The sequence below is a fragment of the Salvelinus sp. IW2-2015 genome, unplaced genomic scaffold, assembly GCF_002910315.2.
Source record: "Salvelinus sp. IW2-2015 unplaced genomic scaffold, ASM291031v2 Un_scaffold515, whole genome shotgun sequence".
Lineage (NCBI taxonomy): Eukaryota > Metazoa > Chordata > Actinopteri > Salmoniformes > Salmonidae > Salvelinus > Salvelinus sp. IW2-2015.
In genome coordinates, this window is record NW_019942566.1 from 540,346 (window position 1) to 554,760 (window position 14,415).

Genomic DNA, 14,415 nt, shown 5'->3' on the forward strand with positions numbered 1-14,415 from the left:
TCCTCTCTGTACACTGACACTGTTCTCTTTCTCTCTCTCTCTCTCTCTTTATTTCTCTTTTGCCATCTCACACCCTCAATGTTTGTCTTTTATTTCACACACCAAACTCTTGTGATGCTATTTCTGAGTCTCTCTTCCCAGCTCTGGTGCTTGTTTTAGTTCTGTGTGTCTGTGATCGCCGGACCGTGCTCCTACCTCCTCTGTTCTCCTCTGCTTATCCACACCCCACTACATCCAAATGCTGCCCAGTTAGTCCAACACCCAAAAGACTATACTGGAAAGCTCAGTGCAGAAGGGAATCATAATGCTTCTTGGCTAATCTCCAGCCACAAATGTTTATTTAATCGCTTTTCCCATTTCTGCCAGCCGCAAGTATAAGGCTACTTCCCCAACGATTACATATGGGACTTTTTCATTCAGGACAAAGGGTGCATTTTGTTTTTATTTATACATGAACATGAATCTTGCCTACTCTGCATATCAGCAGGTTGTTTTAATCTTTTGATGAATATTTTTCAAATTTATTCAGCATTTGACAAAATGTTGGTACGTTTAATTCACATTACAAATTGTTCTCTTTGAAACTCCAGTAATGCTATCTCATTTGGTACCAAACTGTATTAATGAAAACTGTATTGAAAATTAAAAGTTCTCCAGAAACTTTTTCAAAATGTCTGCCATGTTCAGCGAGATAGAACCTTTGATTACAATGAGGTAGTTTTCTCATGATGTTGATATATAATGATATCTGCTGCCTCTGCCTGTCTTTGCCATTCACTGTCAGGTTGAGATGATGAGTGATAGAGGAGAAAAGGAGAAACCRTTAGAAAAGCACATCACTCCGTCTTCGAGATGGAAAGGGAGGGAGGGTAAGAAGGGATTCTTGGGAAAGGTCTTCTCTCCTGGTAATAATTGAAAGCACACACTAAAAGAATGTGAGCAAGTTTTTCTTGAAAAAGGAGGATATCAAAGCTCATGAGTTATGGTCCACAGATGCATTATCATATATAGAAAGGCTTATACTGAGTCAACATACATGTCTGCATACAGGGTTCTGGGTTCAATCTACTGGATTATTTTCTTGATTTATCTTCTATGAATTCTTCTAAAGATCTTGACATGTTTTATGTTCATTTTAATTGGTTGTACTAAACACTACTTCAAACAAAGATGGTGAAGTAATTGGAGAGAGTTTGGAATACGCTGTTTTCAATTTGCCATAATAGATGGAATGGTCATAGTTATTTGTATTTTTTTAATCTGTTGTAATATGCTGTACCTTAACAAAGTGAGTAAAATCATTTGAAACAATTAGGAATATACTGTTTTTGATTTGCCAATATAGAATCAATGACCATTGTTATTTTTCATGGATTAAATTTTGGATTACATTTTTWTTTTTTTAATCCATTCTAAATCATACTAGCTRACTCAAAAGTAATACAATGCACATTCCCTCACACTAACTATGAAACTCCAGGTAGGAATTCCTACCAAATGTCTGCAAAAATAAATTATAGCAGTTCATGAAATGTTATTATCAGCCTATCAAACTCTCAAAAATACACCAACGTGTCTGTGATCATTAAAGACGTACAAAACTCGGCTCAAGTCTAGAATGACATCATTTCACTTGTGGCATGCTCACCCTAATGCCAAGTCGCAGATTCAGGACCAGGGAAGTGTTTTCATGTGGTTATCAACATTTTCCTGGACCATCCGACGTATMTTTTAGTGCCAATGGAAGAATGTGAGGAGAAAAGTTGATTTATGATGTCTTAAAAAGAAAAGCTCTACTTTTGCCACACTTGCAGCGTTGTTTTATTGCAAGAAATACAATGTGATAAAGGAAAATGCACTTGCCTGCTGGTGAACACCAAACAGCTTCTGGCTGAGATGGATTTATTGCCTTCTCTTCTAATCAATGCAACACAACCGATGGCCATTCTTCATCATTAGTTTTCTAGAATCAAATGTCCCTCGAGACTTTCCAACACTGCTAAATAGCCCTGATTTATTTGCATCTACAGTATCATCAGAAACAAAAATGCATCAAGACTGAATTGTTTCTACTTCTCCACAGAAAAGGAAAGATCTTAGTTGAATCTGTGCAGTGTATGTCACCTAGACAGACCTGGGAAATTAGCTTCAAAGAGCCACTGCAGATTGCTTTACTGCCCATAAAAAGACATAGGCCAGACCCCATCTAGTGATTAGTTAATAGTTGTGTAATTTAGACCTTACTTACTTAGCTGTCCAGAGGGAGGGAGAGAAACAGAGATAGAAAAAGGGAAACAGAGAGAGAGAGATGGACAGAGAGAGAAACAGAGAAAGAGTGTAAAGGGAATGGTACGTGTTTTCCTCACTGACAGACCAACACGTTTAAAGAAAATACCTAAGCCAGGCGCAGATAAGAGAAGAGCTCCTGATGAGATAAACATATCTGAACCCACTGACYATTTACATACTGTAGATTAACCAAACAGAAAAACAGAAAATGCATCCCTTCAATGACCATTTGTAAATTGGTTATCTGAGACTAGAAATAGATTAAGGCAGAATAGCGAGAGTAGACAAAAGTCAAGTTACGTAGTTATCTTCACAGTAGAGCTAGGCATGCAGTATTTCTATAAAGATACATTTCAATGATCAAAGTGGCGTTAATTACCTTTCAGGTACAGTCCCAGTGCTCATGACTTAATTACAATTTAATTAAAATTAGCTAAGTATGAATTATTATAGTTATTTAATGTTAAAAGGCACTGTAAAAGTGTTATGCATGTTATGCACATATGTTGGATTTTAGATGTGTCATCTGTCAGTCACCAGAGCCAGATGACATCACAACAGGAACCGCCTCACTAAAAGGGTTATTTTGCACACAGGGAATGCAATTGTATGGATCTGTCTGTCTGTCTGTCTGTGTCTGTCTGTCTGTCTGTCTGTCTGTCTGTCTGTCTGTCTGTCTGTCTGTCTGTCTGTCTGTCTGTCTGTCTGTCTGTCTGTCTGTCTGTCTGTCTGTCTGTCTGTCTGTCTGTCTGTCTGTCTGTCTGTCTGTCTCTAAGGGTTGTTTTGGACACAGGGAATGCAACTGTATGGATGTGTCTGGCTTCACTGAGAATCTCTCTCTTTCCCTCTCTCGCTCCCTCTCCCTCGCTCTCCCTCTCTCGCTCTCAATTTCAATTTCAATTTAAGGGCTTTATTGGCATGGGAAACATTTTAACGTTGCCAAAGCAAGTGAAGTAGTTAATAAATAAAAGTTAAATAAACAATAAAAATTAACAGTAAACATTACACTCACAAAAGTTCCAAAAGAATAAAGACATTTCAAATGTCATATTAAGTACAAAAGGGAAAATAAATAAACATAAATATGAGTTGTATTTACAATAGTGTTTGTTCTTCACTGGTTGCCCTTTTCTTGTGGCAACAGGTTATTGAATTATTTGTGTATCTGTGTAATCTGAAGGAAAAATKTGTCTCTAATATGGTCATACATTTGGCAGGAGGTTAGGAAGTTGATGCCAGGTGATGCAGACTGTTCTAGTGCCCTCGCCAATTCGTTGATATATATGTTGAGGAGGGTGGGGCTTAAGCTCCCCTTCTCATGTGGAAGCTATTTCTTTAAACAGAAAGTAATTCCTTTGATTGAACATTCCACCGTATCAAAAACCTTTCTCATTGTGACATGAAAGGATCCTGGATTAAAGGTATGTGGTACAAACGCAAGTTTACCAATTCTCTATTACCTCCTAGTGGTCTGTCTAAGACTATAGAGGTAAATGTCCTCATTCTTTCTGATGTTGTTGTCTTCTGGGACACAACGTCCCCATTCAGACATCTGAGGCTGCGGGGCATGTTGTGTGGATCAAAAGCCGCTCTCCCATGATGCTTTTCTGTGAATGAGAACATGGCTCGGAAAGGCATAGCAATAATCCGGTTAATAATAGATTTTTCCCTCCAGTGTTGTCGTCACATGTAGTTCCTCTTACGTCATCAGTATGACAGAATGCACTACAGTGAATAGGGGACACTAGCGCCATAGAAATTGAACAGGCCATTAGAATGAGATCAATTATTATATTTTGATGGAATTAGATCCATTATTCACGCACAATTAAACTGGGGAAGAATGTGCTGCTGGCGCTGTTCGTTAACGATTTGGGAAATCTTTCAACGTGGCCACGTTCCAGGGCTGGGAATGCGGTGGCAGCTCCGCTCTGATCTCGTGTGACTGACGAATCTGCTATAGAAACCGGATCCTTTCTATTCCCCGCTAAAAGAAATGTGGTGTTGACTGTTGACACAACATGTGATTGAACATGTGGTACATAGGKTAAATGTTTTGTTTTATGGGTGTGGTTAATTATGACGATTAGTTGGCCTGGGAGAAGGATCCAGAGCTGGGCTGTCTTCTAGCGTGACTGTCCCAACGGGTCCAATGCAGCTGAACTGTCTGTGTTGCTGACAATGAGCAGAACTACAGAACCAGAACACTCTAGTGTCAAGCTACATTAACTTTTTGGAACCATCACTTATTTGGAGTGATATTTACTGTAATGCTTTTATTAAAACGCGGTCAAAGCAATGAGTTTTGTCATAAAATTAAGTGATATGTAGGTTTATAATTATGGTGTGTTTCAATGGTTTATTTTAACTGTACATCTTTAAATGATTTAGCAAAATTAGAAAAGGCCAGTGAAGAGAAAAGGTTGATGTCAGAATCACAGCTGAACTGTACATGTATTAGTAGACTAGCATTATATACACCTTTCATGTCTCTGTMATTTCTGAAGGAAACTGGGTGTTAAGAATAGGTTGATCACGCTGATTCAGGGATTCCTTATTTGGCTGGAACAACCATACAAAATACAAAATATTGTAAACCCTGTATAAACCCTAACATACACAATGGGATGGTTTAGCCACCGGTAATGTGTATATGAGAGTGTGGAGTAGACACACACACACACACACACACACACACCACACACACACACACACACACACACACACACACACACACACACACACACACACACACACACACACACACACACACACACACACACACGGTGAGAGTGAGAGAGAGAGTGAGAGAAAGAGAGAGAGAGAGGGTGAGACAGACAGAGAGAGGAGGTATAGAGAGAAAAGTAAATAGAAAAGGAAAGGGAAAGAGAAAATGTGAAAAATAAGAAATTGAGAGAGAGAGAGAGAGAGAGAGAGAGAGAGAGAGGAGCATAAAGAGAAATAGAAAGCTCCAAAGGAGCAACCATGCAGGCAATAAATTCTGTGGTTTGGTGGTAGCTGGCATGCTGACTGACTGACGCTCAGGGAGCCAACAGAATAATGAGATGATACCACTCCGTCCTCTGAATTCTGTTTAACCCAACCGCAGCCTTTCTTTTCTCCTCCCGTACCTAATTTATATATGTCATAATGTTCTCATGGCTGTGCTTGCCAGGTTTGCAAGCACGCTCACCCATTTTCATAAGAAATTACTTTTGCAGGTATTCTGTGCTAGTTAAAAATACATGTTGAAGAGATTTCCATAGAATGAACATTGGACGATTCTTGTTTTTTTTTATGGTACACAAGCAATATTTCTGTCTTGTTTTCAGAGAGAAAGACTTGTAAGTGCATTGTTAGGTAAAGATTTTCCTCTGGAAGTAAGTTGGGGGTGCTTCTTTCCATGGAGGGGGGGGGAGACCAATAACAGTCTTCTTCTCATTAAGGTTAGTCGGTGTGTAGCCTACCCCTTGGCCATATTGCATGATGGAAGACTGACATCCCCCTCGAGTCTCCATTGACTTGACTGGGCTCTGTCTGCTTCTCTGCTCTCACAGAGGCTGCGTCCAAAATGCTATATAGAGAATAGGGAATACTATATAGGGAATAGGGTGCCATTTGGTATGCAAACAGAGCTATTTCTGGCAGTTTTTTGCCTCCTACCCGCTCTGATTTATCGGACCAATGTTGCTTCCATTCACCAAGCGCTGCACTTCCCACAGCTCTTAGACACTCCCTTTGTGCACCTATATTTATCATTGAGCATGTCTGTGTACTTTCTCTTTGAAGCTTTGAACCTCTCAATTTGAGTCCCAAGATTGAGTGTTAGGATTAAGTAGGATTTCTGACCTATTTGGCCTTCCATCTAGTCCACAGATCTATCATCTCTCCTAGATCCTCAGCTTTTGACCCTGAGGCCTAATCTTGGTTTGACTGGATGTGGCCCATCAGTCCTAATGCTTTAGGACAGAGGCAGCTCAGCCATACCTGTTGTGCTGTTTTGATCACATTGTCATATTTCTGACTGTCTTAGCAGTTCCACTATGAGGCCAACCTTTTTATTATCTAGAAATACCTATGTGAAACAGGCATAATAAACTTAGCCTTATAATTCAGTTCTGATTTTAAAAAGATGGCAATATTGTGCACTTGTTGTTTGACATAGGAATATGGATACACTCGTACAGTATATGTTATTTTTTGTTGTTGCTGTACAATCATCGGGATGTCATTCCTGTCTGTGTTTTCCCTTTCTCGGGCCTACATGGCCTAAAGCTCTGGCAGCAATATTCAATACGTCACTCTGCGTCATAATAGTTATGACTGTCTGCTTTTGGAGAGGAGAAGAACAAATGTCACTCGCTGAGAGATGAGATATACGTTGGTGAAAAAGTCAAAAGAAATCAACAGACAAAGGGAAGGATAAACCAGTGCAGGATAAATCAGTATAAACAGAGGGAAGGTTGGCTAAATGAAAGGACTTGATATTCTCCCCCTATAATAGCCCTCAGCCCTCATTCAAACGTAGATATCCGTATAATAGGCCTGAAATCATGGACTTTTTATCCCCTCGAAAATAACTATTATGCAATGTTAGAGAAGGGCCTGAAATCAAGGGGTCTACCTAGTAACAGAAGAGCGAAACAATACAAAATCAGTCCAGGGATAATCAAAATGGCGGCACTGTCAGAACAGAATTTGCTTGTCGGCAAGAAAAGAGCACTGTTGTTCCTTTAACTGAATTACATTTATTTATTTATTTTCCTTTGTTGATATCAAAGAGCAGACAACTGTGAAAATACAGGGGAAATTATAGGATATTTGACAGCTGTCTGCCACCCCAGCATAGCTGCATTCCTTCATTGCCTTGCAGTAGAGCAAAAAGAGGACGTCATGATCGAGCATTATTACCCACAGGGCTGGAAGCAGGGGGGATTTACAAGAGGAAGTGTGTAGGATTTAGAGATGATTGACAGTCTGCAACATCTCCTGAATAAAATCCTGAGAGTAAAACAACATCTCCTGAATAAAATCCTGAGAGTAAAACAACATCTCCTGAATAAAATCCTGAGAGTAAAACAACATCTCCTGAATAAAATCCTGAGAGAAAAACAACATCTCTTGAATAAAATCCTGAGAGAAAAACTAAGTCCTATTAGTCCTAGACCAGAGTTTAACAGTCTGGTATTGCAAGTATTTGTTGTTCACGAGTGTGGACTGTTTTCCTGGTGAGATACTGTACACCAGAACTGGGTTACAAATACCTACATCGATTCACATAGTGTATCTGTGTCTGTTTGAGCTTGCCTGGCTTAAGAAACAAACAGGAAAGTTTAAAAACACTGCAAACCCTGCCCATCTGTCACTTCAGGCAGAAGGCAAGCAAACGTTCCAAGTATTTGAATACATATTTTTTATATTTGCAGCCCAGGTCTGCGGCACACATGGTGTTTTCATCCATATAGTAACTCTCCATGTACTTCCGATGTTTTCAACATCACAGAAACATATCAATGTACTGTGTAATGTGGTGTTATTGTTGTCATGCGGTGTTGCAACCATCTGTGTTGTCATGTGTTGCTGCCATGCTATGTTGTTGTCTTAGGTCTCTCTTCATGTAGTGTTGTGGTGTCTCTCTTGTCGTGATGTGTGCTTCGTCCTATATTTTTAATCTCAGCCCCCGTCCCCGCAGGAGGCCTTTTGCCTTTTGGTAGGCCGTCATTGTAAATAAGATTTTGTTCTTAACTGACTTGCCTAGTTAAATAAAGGTTCAATATCATCTAATAAAATAGTTCTGCGTGAACTGTGAATGAACTAACATGTTGGTTCCATGTTAGTTATAATGCTATTCTTCTCTCTACTATTGGCACAGCTGAGAAAGAAGCTGCAATAGAAACGTTTTCTATTTACAGGTAAACAGTATAATTGTTTGAATCTCTATGTAGCAGCACCACTGTTTAGATAACCAATTCCAGTACAGTACCAGTCAAAAGTTTGGACATACCTACTCATTCAAGGGTTTTCTTTATTTAGTATTTTCTACATTGTACAATAACAGTGAAGACATCAAAACTATGAAATGTGTCCATTGGTCTGATGAGTCTAAATTTGAGATTTGCTGGTGACACTGTCTGTGATTTCTTTAGAATTATATTTATTTAACTACTCGGCAAGTCAGTTAAGAACAAATTCTTATTTTCAATGACAGCCTAGGAACAGTGTTCAGGGGCAGAACAACAGATTTTTACCTTGTCAGCTCGGGGATTTGATCTTGCAACTTTTCGGTTACTAGTCCAATGCTCTAACCACTAGGCGACCTGCCACCCCAATTCAAGGCACACTTAACCAACATGGCTACAACACCATTCTGCAGCGATACGCCATCCTATCTGGTTTGCGCTTAGTGGGACTATCATTTGTTTTTCAACAGGACAATGACCCAACACACCTCCAGGCTGTGTAAGGGCTATTTGACCAAGAAGGAGAGTGATGGAGTGCTGCATCAGATGACCTGGCCCCCACAATAACTCAACCTCAACCCAATTGAGATGGTTTGGGATGAGTTGGACTGCTGTGTGAAGGAAAAGCAGCCAACAAGTGCTCAGCATATGTGGAAACTCCTTCAAGACTGTTGGAAAAGCATTCCAGGTGAAGCTGGTTGAGAGAATGCCAAGAGTGTGCAAAGCTGTCATCAAGGCAAAGGGTGGCTACTTTGAAGAATCTAAAATCTAAAATATATTTGGTTACTCCATGATTCCATATGTGTTATTTCATAGTTTTGATGTCTTCAATAGTATTATACAACATAGAAAATAGTAAAAATAAAGAATGAGTAGGTGTGTCTAAACTTTTGACAGGCACACCTGTCAATTGAAATGCATTCCAGGTGACTACCTCATGAAGCTGGTTGAGCGAATGCCAATGGCTGTCATCAAGGCAAAGGGTGACTACTTTGAAGAATCTCAAATATAAAATATATTTTCATATGTGTCCAAACTTTTGACTGGTACTGTAGATAGTGAGGAAAAAATCCCCAGACAGCTGTCAATCTTCCTCTTTAATCTTCCTCCGCATCCCAGGTGTCCCAATGCCATCAGCCATCAGAATACAATGCCATCAGAATACAATCACACACATGTAAATCCTTCTGCAGAGTTGTTAGAGCACCATTCAACCAGGGCGTTCAGTGTACTGTTTCTGACCAGGGCCCATTATTGCTTCCTCCTAGTGAGTGTGTTAATGATTCATACTTTAAATATGCAGCACACTGTTACTAAGAATGAATAATACCCTAAATATTCAGACTGTTACTAACGACATGACTTTGTTCTCTGCCTGACATAAATATAAAACCTGAGTGTATTTCGGGACAGCTGTTAATGCTCTAATGTTTTTAGAGAATGGAGATGGAAGGATGGAACAATCTGGCTCATTTTGAGATATTTCCTCGCTCTAAAAGGGAGTGCTTAAAGGTTCTATCCTCAGAGCACACAGACAGGCGCGTAAGGAAGCTTATGGGTCTGAGTTATGACAGGGTGGACTGGGAGTTAGCCTTACGAGACCCGACAGTATTCCATGTTGTCATATTCAAAGTGTTGAAGGAGGAAATGCTCATTTATTCTCWGCAGGCGCCTTCACAAACATAAAACCCCCGTTGTAAATCTCCACCCAATGCTGCCTGAGAAGAGCCTCAGGCTCCAAAACACTGTCCAACGTGGGCTTCTCCTGTTAAAACAAAACTCAAAACTCTTTTTCATAGTGTATCCACTATCCATATTACTCCCCCTCCCTAGCCCTGTAACTCTCCCCCCATTCCCCCATCTCCACCCTTGGTTCTGCTGCTGGCTTATAAAGGAAATGCGTGGGTTGCCGTATAGCGTGCCGATGTGATATGAATCAAGTGTACATGGAGTAGTAAACGCCTGATGGCTTGTATTGAAGAGGCTCACCACCAGAGTACTTGACACTGCCTGCCTCTCTTTTCCTGTCTTCCATTCCATTCTGTAGAAAATCAAATCTGCTCTCACAGTGAAGGGTGCTCCTTCACAATGGCAGGAGAGGATAGGAAAGAGCTGGCGTGTGTCTCAAAAGGCACCCTATTCCCTATATGGTGCACTTGTTTTGAAAAGAGCCCTATGGTTCCTGGTTAAAAAAAAGTAGTGCACTACAAAGGGAATAGGGTGCCATTTGGGACACCGACCAGGTCTGCTCAGGCAGGGAATAACCCCCAGTGCTCTGTTAGAATAACTATGGGAGAAGGGCCAAGTAACAGATCAATAGCTTTTGCTCTTATGAACCGTAAATATTACATTTTACACGTTTTTTTGTAACAAAATGGCCTTAAAAATGTTATTGGACAAGATAAGTATTGGCCTTTTGGATAAAATGCTGACTGTGTCATTGGATGCCTGGACACATGTATTTAACCATTCCTGAAAGGATAGCTGGGTTACTGGGCTCTTATATCCAAGCTGGGCTTCACAATAACAACATTGGTGTAGAAACATTTTCTATTACATTTTTTGTCCATTCTGGTGTTCAAAGTTAAACAATAGAAAAGTAAACACACAAAAAAAATGTATCCAACTCAAGCAGGAGATTATGGCTGTGTATTATCCTCCTAAATACATTACTTGCATCCGGCACCAAATTTACAAATCCAATTGACCTGGATCTGACTCCCAGATGGAGACTCAGAATAAAGATCTCTCATTCGGTGAGAACGGCAGAACGCTGCCGCTGTTTGGTAGGCCTCCATTTTAATCACACCCAACAGGTTTTGGGCCCATAAAGCCACAGATATTTAAAAAAAAAATAAGTCATTCTGTGGTTAATTGCTTACAGTTGCCGTTTTCCCTCCATTCTTTTTCTATTATTCCATATTTTTTTTATGCTGTCAGGCCAGTCTCCGGGGGCTGCGTCGTTGAATATATGCCTTGTCTGGTTCTTGGGGAATAGCAGCAGCTGGATCACATGTGGAAATGGGGCGGAGAAGTGTAAGACGAGGCGGAGACGGATACACTTGAAATGGGACAGGTCTCAATAGAGGAACTCTGCTTGGAACCGAGTAGCAGAGGATATATAGGTTCATGAATGAGGATATCAGGAGGAGAGGATAGTTCATGAATCAGGATATCAGGAGGAGAGGATAGTTCATGAATCAGGGATCAGGATATCAGGAGGAGAGGATAGTTCATGAATCAGGGATCAGGAGGAGAGGATAGTTCATGAATCAGGGATCAGGAGGAGAGGATAGTTCATGAATCAGGGATCAGGAGGAGAGGANAGTTCATGAATCAGGGATCAGGAGGAGAGGATAGTTCATGAATCAGGGATCAGGAGGAGAGGATAGTTCATGAATCAGGGATCAGGAGGAGAGGAGGAGAGGAGGAGAGGATAGTTCATGAATCATAGATCAGGAGGAAAGGAGGAGAGGATAGTTTATGAATCAGGGATCAGGAGGAGAGGATAGTTCATGAATCAGGGATCAGGAGGAGAGGAGGAGAGGGTAGTTTATGAATCAGCGATCAGGAGGAAAGGAGGAGAGGAGGAGAGAATAGTTCATGAATCAGGGATCAGGAGGAGAGGAAGATATAGAGTTTCATGAATCAGGGGATCAGACTACGGAGGAGTCACTCAGTGATTGGGGAGGAGGACAGTAGGGGGACGAGGGGGTGACACTAAGCACATGAGGACTCCCTTTCGTCAGTGGGATCCCACATCTGGGAATAATAAGACCCAAGGTCAATCATAGCAGTGAGTGAGTGAGACTGTCATCCAGACAGTTCTAAAAGTTTTACTGAGGTAATTTACCTCTTTAACCTTCGTCCTGTACCAGATTACCCCTGATCTGACCTGAACAACTAATACATGTGAGCTGAGTTTAGTGGGGAATGAACGGGACTCTCAGGTATTGTGTGGATTATGGAGAATGTGTTACCTCCGCCGTTCAAGACGTCTTATTTATTTACAATAAACATGTCACCCACAATACATACGCACCACTCCTAAACCAACCTCCCCATGAATGCACATAAATATGGCATCGTTGGCCAACCCACTCTCTATGTAAACATACACATTACACATCCAGAACGTACACTGAGTGGAACACCTGCTCTTTCCACGACATAGACTGACCAGGTGAAAGCTATGATCCCTTATTGATGTCACCTGTTAAATCCACTTCAATCAGTGTAGATGAAGGGGAGGAGACAGGTTAAATAATGATTTTTAAGCGTTGAGACAATTTAGATATGGATTTTGTGCCATTCAGAAGGTGAATGAGCAAGACAAAATATTTAAGTGCCTTCGAAAGGAGTATGGTAGTAGGTGTCAGGCGCACCAGTTTGAGTGTGTCAAGAACTGCAATGCTGCTGGGTTTTTCACACTTAACAGTTTCCCAAGGACATCCAGCCAACTTGAGACAACTGTGGGAAGCATTGGAGTCAACATGAGCCAGCATTCCTGTGGAACCCTTTCGACACCTAGTAGAGTCAATGCCCCAACGATTTGAGGCTGTTCTGAGGGCAAAATGGGGTGCAACTCAATATTAGGAAGGTGTTCCTAATGTTTTGTGCACTCAGTGTACACTATTATGTACACTATTATGTACACTATCTCCCCCATACAAAACTCCTTATGTGTACCACTGTGTACACACTTCCAGAGCCATACATTTAAGATAGATATAATAAATAATTATAATAACATTTTAATAATATTTTAAATATATGGCTCTGCACTTTCTCTGCATTTAGTCAGGTCTGGCTCTGGTTCCATTTAGTCAGGTCTGGCTCTGGTTCCATTTAGTCAGGTCTGGCTCTGGTTCCATTTAGTAAGGTCTGGCTCTGATTCCATTTAGTCAGGTCTGGCTCTGGTTCCATTTAGTCAGGTCTGGCTCTGGTTCCATTTAGTCAGGTCTGGCTCTGGTTCCATTTAGTCAGGTCTGGCTCTGGTTTGACTGGTTGTTAAAAATATTCAATGAAGTAGACGACTGATTGGCCAGCTCATCCTCCTCAGGAGTTTGAGGTGGGGTTTTGAAGTGTTTTTTCTTTAATTCATGTTTTGGCCACAAATAAGAGTATAGGATGAGCCAACAACATTATTTGGGTCTGAGTTAACAAATATAACTTTTAAAAGTTCGATTTTTTCACTAGACATTTACTTTACTCGTGTGGCCAAACCCATGACCAAACCAGACTGAATAATGATGTCTAATACATGACATGTCAGGTCCAGAGAATACATCCTGGACACAGATCATACTGGCTGGGAAGATTCATCCTGGAACAGATCATACTGGCTGGGAAGATTCATCCTGGAACAGATCATACTGGCTGGGAACATTCATCCTGGAACAGATCATACTGGCTGGGAAGATTCATCCTGGAACAGATCATACTGGCTGGAAGATTCATCCTGGAACAGATCATACTGACTGGGGAAGATTCATCCTGGAAACAGATCATACTGGCTGGGAGAGTTCACCCTGGAACAGATCATACTGGCTGGGAAGATTCATCCTGGAACAGATCATACTTGCTGGGAAGATTCATCCTGGACAGATCATACTTGCTGGAAGATTCATCCTGAACAGATCATACTGGCTGGAATATTCACCCTGGAACAGATCATACTGGCTGGAGAGTTCATCCTGGAACAGATCATAAGGCTGGGAAGATTCACCCTGGAACATCTAGATCCAGACAGAGAGGTGACAAACGACAATACCACCCCGCACCAAGAGGTGACAGACAGACTGATAACTAAAACAGAGAGAGATAGAGAGAAAGGGGGTGAGAGAGATGGAGCGATAGCGAGAGTGCACTCGTGAGAGAGTGAGCGATAGAGCGATGGAGAGAGATAGCAAGAAAGAGAGAGAGAGGGCGAGGGAGAGCGAGACAGAGAGAGAATACCCAGTGAAAGAGAAGATACCCAGTATGGAAAGACCGCTCGAGAGAGAGAGAGAGACAGAGAGAGAGAGAGAGAGAGAGAGAGAGAGAGAGAGAAGGAGAGAGAAGAGAGAGAGAGAGAGAGAGAGAGAGAGAGAGAGAGAGAGAGAGAGAGACAGAGACAGAGACAGAGACAGAGACAGAGACAGAGACAGAGACTGAGACTGAGACC

General features: G+C 41.2%; 1 pseudogene; it reads left to right on the plus strand.

Moving 5' to 3' along the window:
- LOC112068435 (calcitonin gene-related peptide type 1 receptor-like) overlaps positions 1 to 14,415 on the plus strand; it is a 105,492-nt pseudogene that overhangs the window by 10,105 nt on the left and 80,972 nt on the right.